The sequence below is a fragment of the Eurosta solidaginis genome, chromosome 3, assembly GCF_040869045.1.
Source record: "Eurosta solidaginis isolate ZX-2024a chromosome 3, ASM4086904v1, whole genome shotgun sequence".
In the NCBI taxonomy this organism is placed as follows: Eukaryota; Metazoa; Arthropoda; class Insecta; order Diptera; family Tephritidae; genus Eurosta; species Eurosta solidaginis.
Genome location: NC_090321.1, coordinates 133,010,743 through 133,027,159, shown reverse-complemented (window position 1 = coordinate 133,027,159; position 16,417 = coordinate 133,010,743).

Here is a 16,417-nt window from a genome sequence, read left to right as displayed (position 1 = left end):
CGTTACCTTTTTTGGTTTTGGAAATCGAATCTTCCAATTCCAATTGGTGGCAAGAGGACTTGGCTGCCTCTAGTTAATGCGCCAGGTTAATTTAAAAAGTGCACGTCACACCTAAAAGCCCGTAGCACAAACACTTTTTTAGTTTAATTACCACAATTATAGTTTTCCATCGTTTTAAAATGTTTCCCGGAATAATTAATAAATTGTCGTATTAAGAGGACGCTGTCATTTCGATGACAGCAAGAAACGTCGATGTGTTAGTGGAGAGCGAAAAAAGCTTGAATGTGTGGGTGAACTAGTTACCTCCGTCTTGTAGGGTAGTAGGTGATTTGTGGTCCAATATTAACCCTTCTCTTACGATAAGAAAAACCATGGCGGAACCATACAAGGTGGCAGCAGGGTGACAATTGTACACTTTAAGGCAAGGTGCACATGAGGCTACGTGTCATAGACGCTGCAGTCGAAATTTGTACCCTTTGATGCCGAACATATGTATTTGAATAGAGAGCTGCATACAAGACGTCAGCTGCATGAAAGCGACAAAGCATGAAATTTTCGTTTAGCTAAGCGTACAGCAATGTTGGTCGCTGAGCGTACGTACGCTTGAAAAAAAGGAAGAACAAGATGTTTGTTTAAATTTTTTTCTATGCAAATTTGTGTAATTAGTTAAAAAATGTTACTGTTGCAGAACGCCCTGTGTTCAATAATTTTAGTAGCAAAACTTATGATCTGGTAACCTTAACTCCCCGCTGTCTGCCAAGTCCCATTTTGTAATATGAAAACCGCCATTCGTTGGCAAGCAGTCGGATAAGGCACACAGCGGTAAGTAGAAAATTTGTCATTTTCTTTTGTAATGTGATTTTATTAACCTGTAACCTGATTTAGAAATAAACCACCCATCCAACCTACCATCTAATAAACCAACATCAATTGTTCACAACTGGGTGCGTTAAATTCGCAAGCCTGGGCCAACGACATCAAATTTTGTTCCGCTACAGTTACTTTAGTTAATAAAAGTGCGTGAAAGGTATATAACTAAAGCGAAAAAGAGTATTAAACACCACAACAGCTTGGTTAGACATTGTTGAAGCGTTTATGAGGCTAAAAAGTGTTGGAAACTAGAAATCATCCTTTTCTCTAGTCCGCGGTGGTTTAAAATTGCCTTTCATAATTTACAAAGGCACGGGGATGCAAACAACGTTTAATATATATTTTCCTTTGGTTTCGGGGACGGATATAGCTGGAGAAATTTAATTTTTAATTTTTTTCAATAATTGTTTGTTTTTGTAGCGACGTTAGCTTCGTGTGCAGATCTTGAGGCGTTGAGAAATTGTAGCTATATGAAATATCTTGTACACGTCTATGACGCGTAGCCTCGTGTGCACCTTGCCTAAGCCCGAGTTAAAGTTGTCATAGTCACAACGCCTAGTCATAACCATAACTTTACTTATCCATATCAAATAGGTATCAGGTATTGGTGCCTTACCTAAAAATCGTAAAAATTTCATAAAAATGAAGAAAACGCAAAAAATTACAAACATATACCACAAAATATAAGTCTCTTAGTCAAAACGTATCCAAAACAATCAATAAAATCTACAAAAAGTTAATAAATTCTCCAACTCAAATATTTTTACTTTATGGATATGGCGAAAAACCAATTGGTTGGCTATTACATGGTTTTTAGGGTGGAGTGAATTTATTTTTTTCCAAATCGCTTTTGGCTGACCTCCAGAAAGTTGCCTTTCTAGACCAGATATAAGGTTAAACATTTTTATTTCACTCATCGTAAGTTTAGAGGTGCCCCAACGCAACTAAACTTTGAAAAAGACGGTAGGAAAACATTTTTTTTTTTTTGTGTAATTGATTTACTTTCGCTTGTTGTTATTGTGCTCATTGATTTCAAAGCCTACTGGTTTTCATGGTATACTATGTGCCTGTACAACTCTTACTTATACACTTGATTAGACACATATTATTATCAACAAAAAACTGTAAAACATCATTTGACATTTTTTGTTTTAAGTTATAATATGTAATTTTACTTAGTTATGTATATTAAGAATGAAATAAAATAAATATGTAAATAGTGAGCTTTGTAAAATCGCGATTATTTTGCTCAACTTCTTGGAACTGGGGCACCTCCAAATGCCATCCTACGAAAATAATATTTGGTGGTTTTGGTTAACTCTTATAAAGACAACTTTTCATTGCTAGGCCATTATAAAAAAAAAAAAAGAAAAAAAATCCATAGGGAACACTTCACCCTAATGGTGGTGAAGGATGTTCAATATGGCTACTTCTTAGCGTTTTGACAGGGTGTTCAATATGGCGGCGCCTATCTTCAGCGGGTGATAGAAAGAGATACAGAATGAGACAGCGATAGTCAATTACAAATCAGGTGATCCAATCACTTTGGAATTTTGACGTCTATGCAGAAGATATCACACTTAGTTATCATTCACAATGATAACATGATATAAAGTTTCTTTAAGCTATTTTGATCTATTGCGTTATAGTGCGAATAAAAACAAGGTTTATTCCCCCTTACGGCCCAACGTTTCGCCAAATTTTCTTGGCATCATCAAGGGAGCAATATTCTATTTATTTTGTTAATAAAAACAACAAGAAATATAGAAAAGTTACAATAATGAAATTTATCAAAATTTTTAACATGTTTATGTGTATACATATAACTAAAGGCAAACACAGTGAACAGATTGAACAATTACGGCTTATTTCTGAATATAAACTTACTTTAGATATAGCGGTAGACAAAATTGCGGATGAAAATAAATAAAAATTACAAAAATGCACTATTATTACATAAAAAATCGGTACCATCGATCTGTGGTGCACTTTTTCACACTAAACACTATGAACGTAATAAATAAGCAGCGGCAATATTGTCAGTATCTTCCTTCCTGTGGATTGTCTTTTCTCTATTTTGCAGTATTCTTAGGCTGCCTAAGGTGTATCGTTTCCTTTCTTTCATTTCTTTATGTAAAACTTTCGCACCTGCAAAGTCAGCACTGTGTTTGTTTGTAATTGCATGCTGCGCTAATGATCTGCTTTGTTTTGTTTACGCATATTTGTTTCATTTTCAGATAGTCGCGTGCCTAAAGCTGGTTTGGTCGTCCCAATATACACTTTGTTGCATTTTTCTTCGTAGTTTTCCTTAGCTTTGTATTTCATACACTATGTTGCTCTGTTGTTGAAGATCTATAGGGCTTTTTATTCTTGGTAAAGCAAGTAGCCAAAGTGCAATTTGATTTAAATCCAATGTTTTTCTCGATGTATTGATAAGATCTCTCGCGAAGTTTTCTGTGAACCTAGGAATGTATGTGACACTGAAGTATTGCTTTGTTTGGTTGTTGTTGGGATTAATTTTTACCCGGAAATCGCACAAATCGGCAGGAGCCGAGAGATTACCCGATGTCTGAAGAGTGTCTGGAACTTAAAGAGAGTCAGGACCTAATGAGTGTGCCTGAACATCTGTTGAGCCCTCCCAGAAATCTTTGTAAGTAACGTCTATAAACATATTTAGGCAACTCACTACGAGACTCTTGTGAATTTCCTTATCAGCCTAACTTTAATTATTATTATCTTTGTTACAATTTGCAGCATTTGACCAGGAATGCGGAAAGTGGCCAAGTATACACATACGGACTTCAAAAAAGAAAAAGCGAGAAACTTAAAATAAAACAACAAACCAAAACGTCGCAATCCAGCTGGACGAAGCTGGCACAGATCCAGTAAGCTAAATGGGACGGAGCAAAAGCTGCAGACTGAGGTAGTATGCCTAAAGGCTGAGCATTCATTTGCATGAGTTGCAAAAGAAATATCTGGCAGAGAAGCATGAGTTGGAAATGTCCATCGTTTCGCAATGCTATGACTGCTTATTTCAAAATCACTTCGTTTTAATTTTAATACTTTTCTGATATCATTTTATATTGAAAGCTGTGTTAATCTACGTTCTATATTATATGGATGCTTTTTGAAGGCAAAATTTCTAAAACTGCTCATTGGTAATTTCAGATAACGATTGTCAACTTCAATATCTTACGTTCGTACTCCTTCCGAAGAGTTATATAATGAATCACAAGTTAATTTATAATTATATCAGAAAAATATTAAAATTAAAATGAAGCAATATAAATGTTTAAACATTGCAATATGAGTGCAGCTATAAATATGCGACGGGATATATCTCCAATACAATTGGTTTAGTAATAATAGTATGTATTGTAAGATCATAAATGCAACCATGTCAACTAATGTAATAGAATAAGCAAAAAATGCAACCATGGAAACTAATTAATAGAATTAGCAAAAATACATCACTGTAAAGAAAGAAATAGAAGAAAAGAAGATGGTGGACTTCCGGTTCATTATTGAATTGAGCACTGAAAAATAAAGTACTGAAATAATTAACCAGAACACTTCTCGTGTTTAAATAACCATCCAAGATAGAAGTTACATCTCAGGTGTGTTAAGGAACCTCGCGCACTATTCTAAACAACTATTTTGTAAAATGGATGCTCGAGAAAACATTATCAAAGTTTTAACTGAAAATAATGTGGATTTCCCTCCTACTGCCAGCATTATACAATTACGCAAATTTCTGCAAAATATAGTCAGCGTGGGAGATAATAGCTCCGAAAATACGATTAATTCCACTACGAACACAAATATATCGGAGAACATTCCGGACGAAATGATTGATATAAACGCTGCCGTTTCTATTGATTCCTCTGCCGCCACTGCCGTTTCCGCCGTTCATACTTCCGTCTATTATGCCGCCACTGCCGTCACCGCCGTTCATACTGCCGCCACTGCCGTCTATTCTGCCGCAGCTACCGTCTGCTCTATGGCCACTGCCGTCAGCGCGGTTAATACTACTGCCACTGCCGTTCCAACTGGCTCTACTACCGATGTTTTGGTTGAATTCAATTCAACACCTGCCGTTCACGATGTTTTTGCTGCCGTCCCATCAAACTCTGCCCCAATTGACGTAAGAGCCACGAGCATAAATGTGGATGACGACCTGGTGGCGCTACGAAAACGTATGGAGATGTTAAAATTAATGAAGGAAATCGACGAGCTAAGAGCTAGTACCGGGGTACAACAGCAACGTAGACTTGATTTTGCCGATATAGAGCATGCTGTTTTCAAGTTCAGTGGTGATGATATATCAGTGACGGTGGGAGATTTTCTTCAAGACTTCGAAGAAATAATGGAGTCGTCAAGAGCAGACGAACGATTTAAATTGCTGGCTCTTTGTCGCTGCCTGGTGGAAACAGCCAAAGTTTTCCTTACCACCACCAAAGCGTTAAGCTATACCGAGTTAAAAAAGGCCCTTACGATGGAATTTGATGTGCCGATACAGAGGAAAGAAGTTTATAAAATGTTGGCAAGACGCAAGTGGGACAAAAAGAGCGAGTCATTACATTGCTACGTTCTATTGATGCAGGCAATAGGAAAACGGGAAAACATATGCGAAACAGAAATCATGGATTTCATAATAAACGGTATAGGCAGTGTAGTGCCAAATGCACATCTACTGTTACCGGGCAAAACACTTGATGAGTTGAAGGCATTTGTGAGCCGTTTTCAAAGAAAAGATTTCACAGTAGAACCAGGAGTGGGAACAAAACATACGAATGCAGCAAATACGTCAAATGACCCAAACCACGACAAAAATGCTGCAATTGTTCCAGGGTTGGGCATATTAAGCCTCAATGTCCGTACCCGCTACGACCGACTGGTTCTTGCTTCCGCTGCTGGCGTATGGGCCATGATCATCGCTCGTGCCCAAATCCAGCAAAAATTTTAAAATCACGTAACGAAGTTGCAGCCATAGGTGAAGACGTCAATACTCACTCATCCGATAATGCCGTAAATGCCTTTAATTTTGTAAGTATTAAATTCGAATTAGGTGAGAAGTCAATATCTGAAAGAGTTTTTTCTCTGTTTGATACCGGCAGTCCGGTTAGCTTTATAAGAGAGTCATACGTTCCAAAACAATTGGCGGAGAACCGGATGGCAAGATGGTCCTCAAAATTTAAAGCCATTGTAGGAAAAGAGTTAAAAATAATACAAAAAATATTTTGTTATATTAATTTTAATAAAAAAGTGAATAAAATTGAATTGAATATCATACCATAGGATGATATGGTTGTACCAATTATTTTGGGACGTGACTTCCTACGTATATTTAATATCAAGTTGACGAATGTTAAGAAAAATTCAACCGAATTTTTAGATTTAAGACCCAAAAGTAAATTAAAAATGCCCAAAAATCCTCAAGCTTTAGCTGATTCCAAAGCAGTCTCTATTATAATTCAACAAAGTGCCGCTAAAGATGAATATTTTTCTGATAGTATTACCGCCGATAACTGCCGAGAAAATTTAGACTCCACTTCCGCTTGTGTGCCTGACATATTTCATATCGACGTTTCCTATAACAAAAATGAAATTGATATACACCATATACTTACAAATGAGCAAAATACTGAGCTGAAGCAAATTATAAATAATACTGTTACGAATATTAGCAAACCTAAGGAGTGCTGCCATCTCTAAACCTATGCTAAGCAGCGCCTTGCATGCACATCCATAGATCAATCATTATGTATCTACATAAACGAAGCAATCATTATGTCTACACATATGTAGGTACACGCAACTGAGAGCAACGCACAAGCACATGCAGATATCTTATCTGAAATGCTCCTAAAGGTATGCAATTGTGATTGTGGAAGTCTCGCTCACACATACAAGCGCATCGGGTATGAGAGAAGCTATACAAATTATACATCTTTAGTTGTAGATGAGAAGTTTATAACTAACTAAGTAAATTCTGGAAGCGCCTAGAAGATGCCACGAGGAAATCATAGAGTATAAAAGCATCAGCGGTACAGGCGCTATGAGTCAGTTTCATTTGAGCTATCAATCAGTTTGGTTATTAAGCAAGCTATTCGTTGCAAAGTATAAGTGTTATTGTGAAGTACTTTAATAAAGGATATTTTTCCATTATTCAATATTGAAGTTATTTATTCAACAATTTAGCGATACGAACGTTGGCAGAAGATTGCAAATCAGGGTAATTGCAGTAAATTCGTTACAATTGGTGTCAGAAGAGGAATTGTTGAATAAATTCCGGAGATTGGGAATACAACTTGGACATGGCAAAGTTAAGTGAGTCGAAGATCCCGCAACTGAAGAAGGAGTTGGAAAGCCGTGGATTGAATACAACCGGCATTAAACTCGAACTTCAGGCACGACTACGACAGGCAATGGAATTAGAAGGAATTGACGTGGAAGAATGTGTCTTGATGGCGATGAGACAACAAAATTGGAGGAGAAAAACGAAACATTGCAGGCAGTAACCAGCACAGACTTGAACGTGATATTAGCTGCAATATCTGCACAAACGTCGACAGTAACATCCAAGATGGAAACTCAACTGGAAGAACAGAAGACATATATGACATCCAAGATGTAAGCTCAACTGGAAGAACTGAAAACATGTATGGCATCCCAACTGGAATTGGAGGAGACATGCATAACATCCAAGATGGAAGAACAAGAGGAGCGCTTATCATTGCGGGTGGCACAAATGAGGAGCGCTTATCATTGCGGGTGGCACAAATGTCTTCGCAGTTAGAAGCACAGGAAGCAAGGGTAACATCAAAGCTGGATGCGCAGGATGCAAAAATCGCTCAATTTCAGGCAGAAGTCGATGATTTGAAGTGTCGTATGGAGCAGTTACAACTAAATCGCCCAGCTGTTTCAGCGAGTAATCCAAAGGTAAAAACACCATCCTTTGACGGTTCTGTTCCTTTCCAGGTCTTTAAGCTACTGTTTGAGGAGACCGCAGCAGTGAACAACTGGAATGCTGAAGATACAGTTGCTGCTCTGATCATGGCTTTGAAAGGGCATGCAGTTGAGATTTTACAAACCATTCCAGAGGGCGAATGGAACTGTTATGAAGCATTGATGGGCGCTCTAGAGAGACGATACGGAACTGAGCATAGGAGACAGATATACCAAATGGAGTTACTGAACCGCTTCCAGAGGCCTGGCGAAACATTGCAAGAGTTTGCGTCGGATGTTGAAAGGTTGGCACATTTGGCAAATGCGGACGCACCCGTGGAGTACACCGAGAGGGTAAAAATCCAGAGTTTTATAAATGGCATACGGGACGTAGAAACGAAGCGAGCGATATATGCAAACCCAAAACCCACATTCGCAGAAACGGTATCCCATGCACTGACTTAAGAAACAGCGTCGCTTTTGTGTAAGCCAGTTTTCAAAGCACGCCGTGTGGAAGTAGAAAGGCCAGAGTGGGTAGACGCAATATTGGAGGCGCTGAAAGGATCGCAAAAGCGGAGTGAAAGAGTTATCAAATGCTTCAAATGCGGGAAGCCCGGTCACATGGCACGTAATTGCGCAAGAGCGTGTCAGATGTAAAAATCGGGAGCTAGCTCCAGCTATTGAATGTCCTGTGATATCTGTGTCGCAAATTGGAAGCAAATCAAGCAGTGTTACCGTCAGAGGGAATGTAGATGACACGGAGCGTGTACTGACTATATATACGGGCGCATCTCATTCCTTGATTCGATCTGATTTAGTCAACAGGAGAGTAAAACCGTTATCTGGAGCAAGGTTGCGTACGGTCACAGGCGAGTATAACCAAGTCCAGGTAGAAGTGATATGTGAAGTCCTAATTGGGAAGGTCGTGGTTCTACCCAAATTTGTTGTGGCGGAGATCGTTGATGAAGTCATATTGGGAGTGGACTTCTTAGTTGACCATGACATCAGGATCGATATGCCAAGAAAGATTATGCGCTATGAGAACCAGGATGTGCCACTTAACTTCAGTTTGGAAGAAGGGTTCAGAAGTAATCGAGTGCTGGTGAAAGAGATCCAACAAAAACCGCAAAAGTCAAAGGCAGCAGATTGGGCAAGGGTTGATGGAACGAATGGGCCAAATAAATCAAAACCGAAGGTACCTTTGAGAGAAACAATGGCATTGAAAAGCCCCAACGCGCGTACTAAAACGAAGGAAAGAATTTCGCAGAAAGAATGCAAGGGTGGTTTCAAGCCAGAGCACACTGTTGTGAAGCATCGGAACGATACTGATTATGCAAAGCAAATCCGTCCAACGCAAGCTCTACGAAGTAGTTCATTGGCCAAACAACAGAGTGTGAAGGAACGAACCAGGGTATTGAGTAGCACGATGAAACACAGGTACGATGAGAACAATAATTTGAAAGGTTTCTTGGCGGGAGATTTGGTACTGTTATACAACCCTCACCGGCAGAAAGGTGTTCCATCCAAATTTCGGTGCAGTTGGGAAGGCCCGTACAAAGTTGTGAAGAAGATCAGTGACACCATCTACCGCATACATACAATTGGGAAACCACGGAGTAGAAGAGCGGTACATTTGGAGATTCTAGCGGCGTTTAGATCGGGAGATTTGTCTGATCGGGACTGAAAGCGGTGGAAATTACATTCAGTGAAAGAATTCAGGCTATGCAGAAAGCTAGGGAGTGGTGTGAAAGAAGTGTACAGGGAGTAAACAAAATACGCGAAATAGCAGAAGACTTCAAGGGCAACAGCGATCAGGTATGCGATGAGTTGAAAAACAGTAAAGTTGACAATAAAAAAATGATAGATGCAATTAGTAAGGAGAATAAAAAAATGTGTACTGAACTAAAGAGAAACGTCAATGCCGAAGCGAAGCAATCATATGTAGCAGCAATAAAAGCTGGAAATCCAAGAAAAGAAGCGTTGCCAGAAATTCGAAAAGAAGTCCCTTTAATAGTTAAGCCAAAAACTAAGAAAGATATTAAAATAAACAAAAGTGACCTAAATTCGAAAGTCGACCCTAAGGAGCTACAAATTACAAATATAGTAGCAAGACAAAGCGAAGTTGTAATTGTTGAGAGTGCAAATATTCAAGAAAGCGAGAAAATAAAAAATGCTATCGAAAACAATATCGGAAATAATTACGAGTTGAAAATTCCTACAAAATTGAAGCCGAAAATAACGGTGACTGGCATAAACTTCAAATATGACGATGAAGAGCTTACACAGAGACTCAAACGACAAAATAATTGTCTTGCCGTAGCAAATTTTAAAATCGTGAAGCAATTCGAAGTGAAGAAAAAAGATAAAACTTACTATAACGCAGTAATGGAAGTCGAGGTTGATGTCTTTGCGACTATACTAGCTGGAGAAAGGCTCGATGTAGGATGGGAACGTTGTAAAGTCTATGATGCAGTGCAAGTTATGTGTTGCTTCAAATGCAAAGGCTTTAATCATAAAGCAAGCGAGTGCAAAGAAAAAGAAGTATGCACAAAATGCTTGGGAAACACAAATATGCTTTGGCCAATAAAGAAGTAATAAACAAATGCATTAATTGTATCAGAGCAATTAAAGAACTAAATTTGTGACTAGATGAAAATCATGATTCTCTGGATAAAATGTGTCCTGTTTATCAACAAAAGCTAACGCCAAAGAAGAGGAAGATTGGATACTAGCAACCAACGAAGGCAATCGTAAACACTAAGTCAAAAACTCACACGAATTTCGATAACAAAGTACACAACTTGGAATGTATATATATTAATATTATTAGTATTACAGCAAATAAATTAGAATTAGAACATCTTGTTGAAATAAATAAACCAAGCATTGTGCTGTGTGCGGAAAATGTACAACAGATCTAATTATGGATCCTGGACTAAATATTCCGACCTATAATCTCATCCGGTGCGACTCCCACAGTAGACATACTGGTGGTGTTCTAATATATGTCCACGAATCAGTACAATTTAGCATTGTGTACAATAAATCCATCAATATGAATGTGTGGTGTGTTATCATAAAAATCAAGAAATGCGCATTAAAATGGCAAATAGGTGTACTCTATCACTCACCAAGCAGCAGTGATGCCGATTTTATTTTATATCTCAACGACATCATCACTGAATATGTAAAGGAATCAGAAAATAATATAATGATGGGAGATTTCAACATAAATATGAATGTATGGTCAACATATTCAAATCAGCTAGCAAGTTTATTTGCACAAATGGCTATGTTGCAGAGGATCACCTTTGTTTACGCGGCGTAGGCTGCCAACCGTCCCATCTCCCCTTTGTACATACGTATATCCATGAATTTATATCTATTCCGTATCTTGTACTGTATTTTATTATGGAATTGTATTATAGTGAATTACCCGCATAATCCATGAATTGTATTTACCCTTTAAATTCCCTATTGGGAACACTAATGGACGTGTGGCAGCCTCCACCGCGAAAATCCACCAAATTTAATTCGCCGCAAATGCAGGATGGCGATCTGGCATGATCGCCATCTGTCAGAAAAACCACCACCTTTGTATCAATAAAAAAAAAACACAATTGTAATTGGAAAGAAAAATCATCACCCTCGTCGTTTTGCGCTACCGAAAATTGTACAAAAGTTTTCAAAAAAGAATCATCACCGTAAGCTGTGGAATTCTCTTTTTTTCCCGAAAATTGTTGATCTCGTTTTCTCTGCGGAAACCAGTATATGTTTAATTACAACCATACAAGTTCTAATAAGAGATATCGCATAAAGTTTGTGAAAACAATATCCTTTTACTTATGAAATTTTATGAACGTTGAATTTAATAACATATAGAAAATTATACTTCTGTGAACATTAACGTTTGCGAAGACATTTCACAAACAGTGAGTCAAAATAAGCCAGAGTTATACTCTAGATTTTAATAAATATACGATCACGAATCGCACAATTACGGAGTTGAAAGAGTTTTATTCCAACAAAATTGCTGGATCTAAGGCGGCCTACAGTGGAACTTGCAGCAAAGAAGCAGAACCATCCGAACCAATCCAACGGAGTAACTGAAATCGGGGCTTTGAAGAAGGTAACCCAGGGCGTGAACAACCTTCAATACGAGAATAACAGAGTACTCAGCTACAAAAATTGATTTACTGTTTAGTAATAACGACCAAATACTAACTGAAAATTTGAGTGATCATAGGATTTCAGATCACGAGACAATACATTTCAAGATACCAACAACAAAATTTGTCAAAATGAGGAAATTTGACACCGTAACTAGCTGGGAGTTCTATAGTGCGGAAAATCTTGTAAGTATGCTGCGAGCAAGCGATTTAAGCTCTTTGTATAATACTGGAGTAGAAAATAGAGTTATACAACTGAACGATATCCTAGCTGAAGCCATGCAAGCATTGACGTATGAGAAAAGAATAATAATACAGCTAAGAAATAAGTGGTATGACCGCGAGCTGCAAATATTGCACAAAATAAAACTGGACTCTTATAATATTGCTAAAAACACAGGATACTGGGATGATTATAATACAGCTAAAAGAACATATAAAAAAACCGTCAAGTATAAAAAGAAGATATATATGGAAAATAGGATGCTCGATAATCATGCAGACATGAAACGGATGTGAAAGTGTTTGAAGGAACTCGCAGATAAAAAAAACAACACATAAACAAAATAATAATTAATGATGAAAACATTGAGAAGGAATGTGATATAGCCAATGCCCTGAACAATTTCTTTGTTAAGAGCATAGTCGAAATTAATGAAAGCATTGGAATAATTCCTTATGCTGCCGAAATAAGCGTAAATAACCAAATAGAAGCGTTTGTAGAAGCGACATAGTATTAGATGATATTGTAACGAATTTACCGCAATTCCCCTTATTTGCAATCTTCTGCTAACGTTCGTATCGCTAAACTGTTGAATAAATAACTCCAATATTGAATAACGGATAAATGGCCTTTATTAAAGTGATTTCCTCGTGGCATCTTCTAGACGCTTTCAGAATTTACTTAGTTAGTTATAAATCTCTCAGCTACAACTACAGATGTATAATTTTTATAGCTCCTCTCATACCCCATGTGCTTGTGTGTGTGAGCGACACTTCCGCAATCACAATTGCATACCTTTAGGAGCATTTCAGATAAGCTATCTGCATGTGCTTGTGCGTTGCTCTCAGCTGCGTGTACCTACATATGTGTAGGCATAATGATTGATTCGTTTATGTAGACACATAATGATTGATTTATGGATGTGCATGCAAGGCGCTGCTTAGCATCGGCTTAGAGATGGCAGCACCCCTTAGTTTTACTAATATTCGTAACACTGCCCTCCACCTAAGTCTGATCGTTCCGATCAGACAAATCTCTCGATATAAACGCTGCTAGCCTCTCCAAATGAACCACTTTCATTTTGGTTCGTGGTTTGCCAATGGTTTATATGCGGTACACTACATCCTTGATCCGTTTTACGACTTTGTATGGGCCTTCCCAGTTACACTGCAATTTCGGGGACAAACCTTTTTTTCGTTGTGGGTTGTATAGCAGCACCAAATCTCCTTCCTGAAAACCTTCCGAATTAATTACTTTATCGTATTTGGCTTTCATCTTATCACTCATAATCTTTGTTCGTTGCCTTATCAGATCATGTATTTCTCTCAGCTCTTCTTCCAAATCACCAGTGGATTTCTTGACATTTCTCTCCGCATTGTCATCTATACCAATCTTCAAATCAGCTGGCAGTCTAAGGTCATTGCCAAAAATTACTTTTGCAGGGGTTTGGCCCGTTGTCTCATGCACTGCTGATCGGTAAGCCATCAAGAATAATGGTATGCGGGTATCCCACTCTTTATGGTACTTGTCTACTACTTTCCTTAAGTGCTCCTCCAATGTTCTATTGAATCGTTCTACCATACCATCGGATTGAGGATGCAATGCAGTTGTCCGTGTTTTCCGAATGCCCAATGATTTACACATTTCCTGGAACACAGCTGATTCGAAATTCCCTCCTTGGTCAGAATGTAACTCCATTGGTACACCATACCTTGCAACCCAATTGTTTATAAACACTTCTGCTACTGTTTCCGCTTCTTGATTTGGGATTGGGTATACCTCTGGCCATTTACTGAAATAATCCATAACTACCAGTACATATTTTTTTCCGCCCTCGCTAGTAGGAATTGGACCGGCGACATCCATAGCGATCCTTTCAAATGGCGCACCTGAGTTATATTGCTTTATCTGGCCATGACTTCGGGTTTTGGCCCCTTTCGCTCTGCTGCAAACCCCGCAGTTCGCAATCCATTCAGTGACCGACTGACGGCAACCAACCCAATAGAATCTCTGTTTAATCTTCTCGAGCGTCTTCGTGATTCCAAGATGACCTCCGCTTGGACCATTATGCAGCTCGCTGAGCACGTCAGGAATCCTCTTTCTGGGAACAACTATCAGTTTCTTTTTTCTTTGATCATCCTCACTCTCCCGTACTCGATGCAAGCAACCGGATATCAATTCGAAACTGTTCCACTGTGCCCAAAATGACTTCCAAATGGGACTCTCTGCTGACATCTCCTCTCTGCTTGGTCTTTCGTTTCGTTCGAGCCCTTTCATAACATGTGACAGAGCCGTATCTTCTAGCTGACACTTTCTTAGTTGTTACTTGTCCCATTCATCCGTACACATTATAGTCATTAGCCGGACATCTATAATGTCTTCTTTAGCCTCGGCCTTTGAACAGTGCTTGCATTCAAACTACATGGTCTTCGTGACATTGCATCGGCATTTCCATGGGTACTACCTTTTCGGTGCTCAGTGGAAAAGTCATAACTTTGTAGTCGCTCGATCCCCCGTGCCAATTGTCCTTCCGGATTACGGAACTGAAGAAGCCATTTTAACGCTGCGTGATCTGTCCTGACACGGAGTCGCTGGCCGTAGAGGTATTTGTAAAAATTTTTAATGCACTCTACCAATGCCAACAGCACTCTCCGCGTAACCCAGTAGTTCCTCTTTGGTTTTCCAATCGAACGGAGTGGAATAATCATAATATCTGGACGGACACTAAATAAATGCAGAGCAGCAAACCAGCAGGACATAATTGTCATAAGACTGGCAACTAATATTATATGGCAAACCAACAGGACATAATGGACAATACGACTGGCAGCGAATGTTATGTATATCAGTATATTTAAATTATTTAAATTTTTAGAATAAATTGAGCGGCCTTAGGGATGCTTACCCATTAGCAAAAATTTTATGTTTGCTTAGGCAATTTTTTGGTTTTAAATCAGGAATTTTAATTAAAAATTAAAAGAATATTTCCAATTTACAATATTAAAACTTAATTAATTTGTTCAGCTAAAATCTAAAAAACAATGATTTGAAAAAAAAAATTTATTAAAAATTAATTTTCAAAATTTAAGTTCGTAAATTGGAATTTTGTATACTAGAATAATTGAGTAACTTTGGAATGCCTAAAGGTTTTTCGAAAAACCGCCTCAAAAAGTGGGGTGAAAATGACACTCTAGAAATAGAAAATAAAAACTTCATAAAAGAATCATATTGGTTGAACAAATTTTGGAAAGCAATAGGTATGAATAGGGAACCAACTATGGAAGATATAAAAAATCCTTCAACTAAAGAGGAAGAAATCATGAGAATGATAAGGATGACTTTCCCCGATAGGGATCAATATTAAAATTTTAATATCTATGAAAAAATTCTAATTACGAATAAATAAAAATGAAACAAAATCGCCTAGGAATAAAGTTTTAGATATTTTTGTATAATTAGTTAAGAAAAAAATATAATCATAAACATTTTTTTTGAACTGTTGAAAATATTAATCCAAATGAAAATATTTTAAGAAACATTTTAGAATAACAATTTTTATAATAAAAGTTATAAATAAAATGGAATGCATAGGATAAAAGAAAAAAATCCAAAAAAAAAATTTTTAGTTCGTCACAAGTAGAAAATAATTATAGGAAAATTTGAACATGGCTTGGTGGACAAAAATAGCTCAAGGCATCATGATAGCGATAGCCGGATACGAAATAGGGAAGGAAAACTCGGAATCAACGGAAAATAGAGTCGTAAAATGCGAACCACCAACAGAAATAGATACGAAAAACTCACCAAACGTTCCAGATGTTTGGGTAGCAGTTACAATTTGCGCATTCATGCTATTGATCGTCACAATAGCTATGATGCTCAAAAACTATATGAAAATCAAATATAGGCAGTTAAAAAATGCTCAAGCACGCATTTAATATTCAAAGCACTCTAAACCCCTTTTAAAACCAAACCCAAAGCTGAGGAAGAGCAACAAATAATTAAAAATAAACCTGTAAATAGTAACCCTCAAAATGTCGCAAACGATGTTAAAGGCAGCTTCATTAGACCTGCCCAAATTTAATGGCGAATCAATAATTTGCATACTTCAAAGTAGTAGTTTCCATGGAAGTTATCAAGATAACATCCTTGAAGGCTGTCAAAGTAAATAGATTTATAAAACAGCCCTGGTAAAAATTGCGTCAGT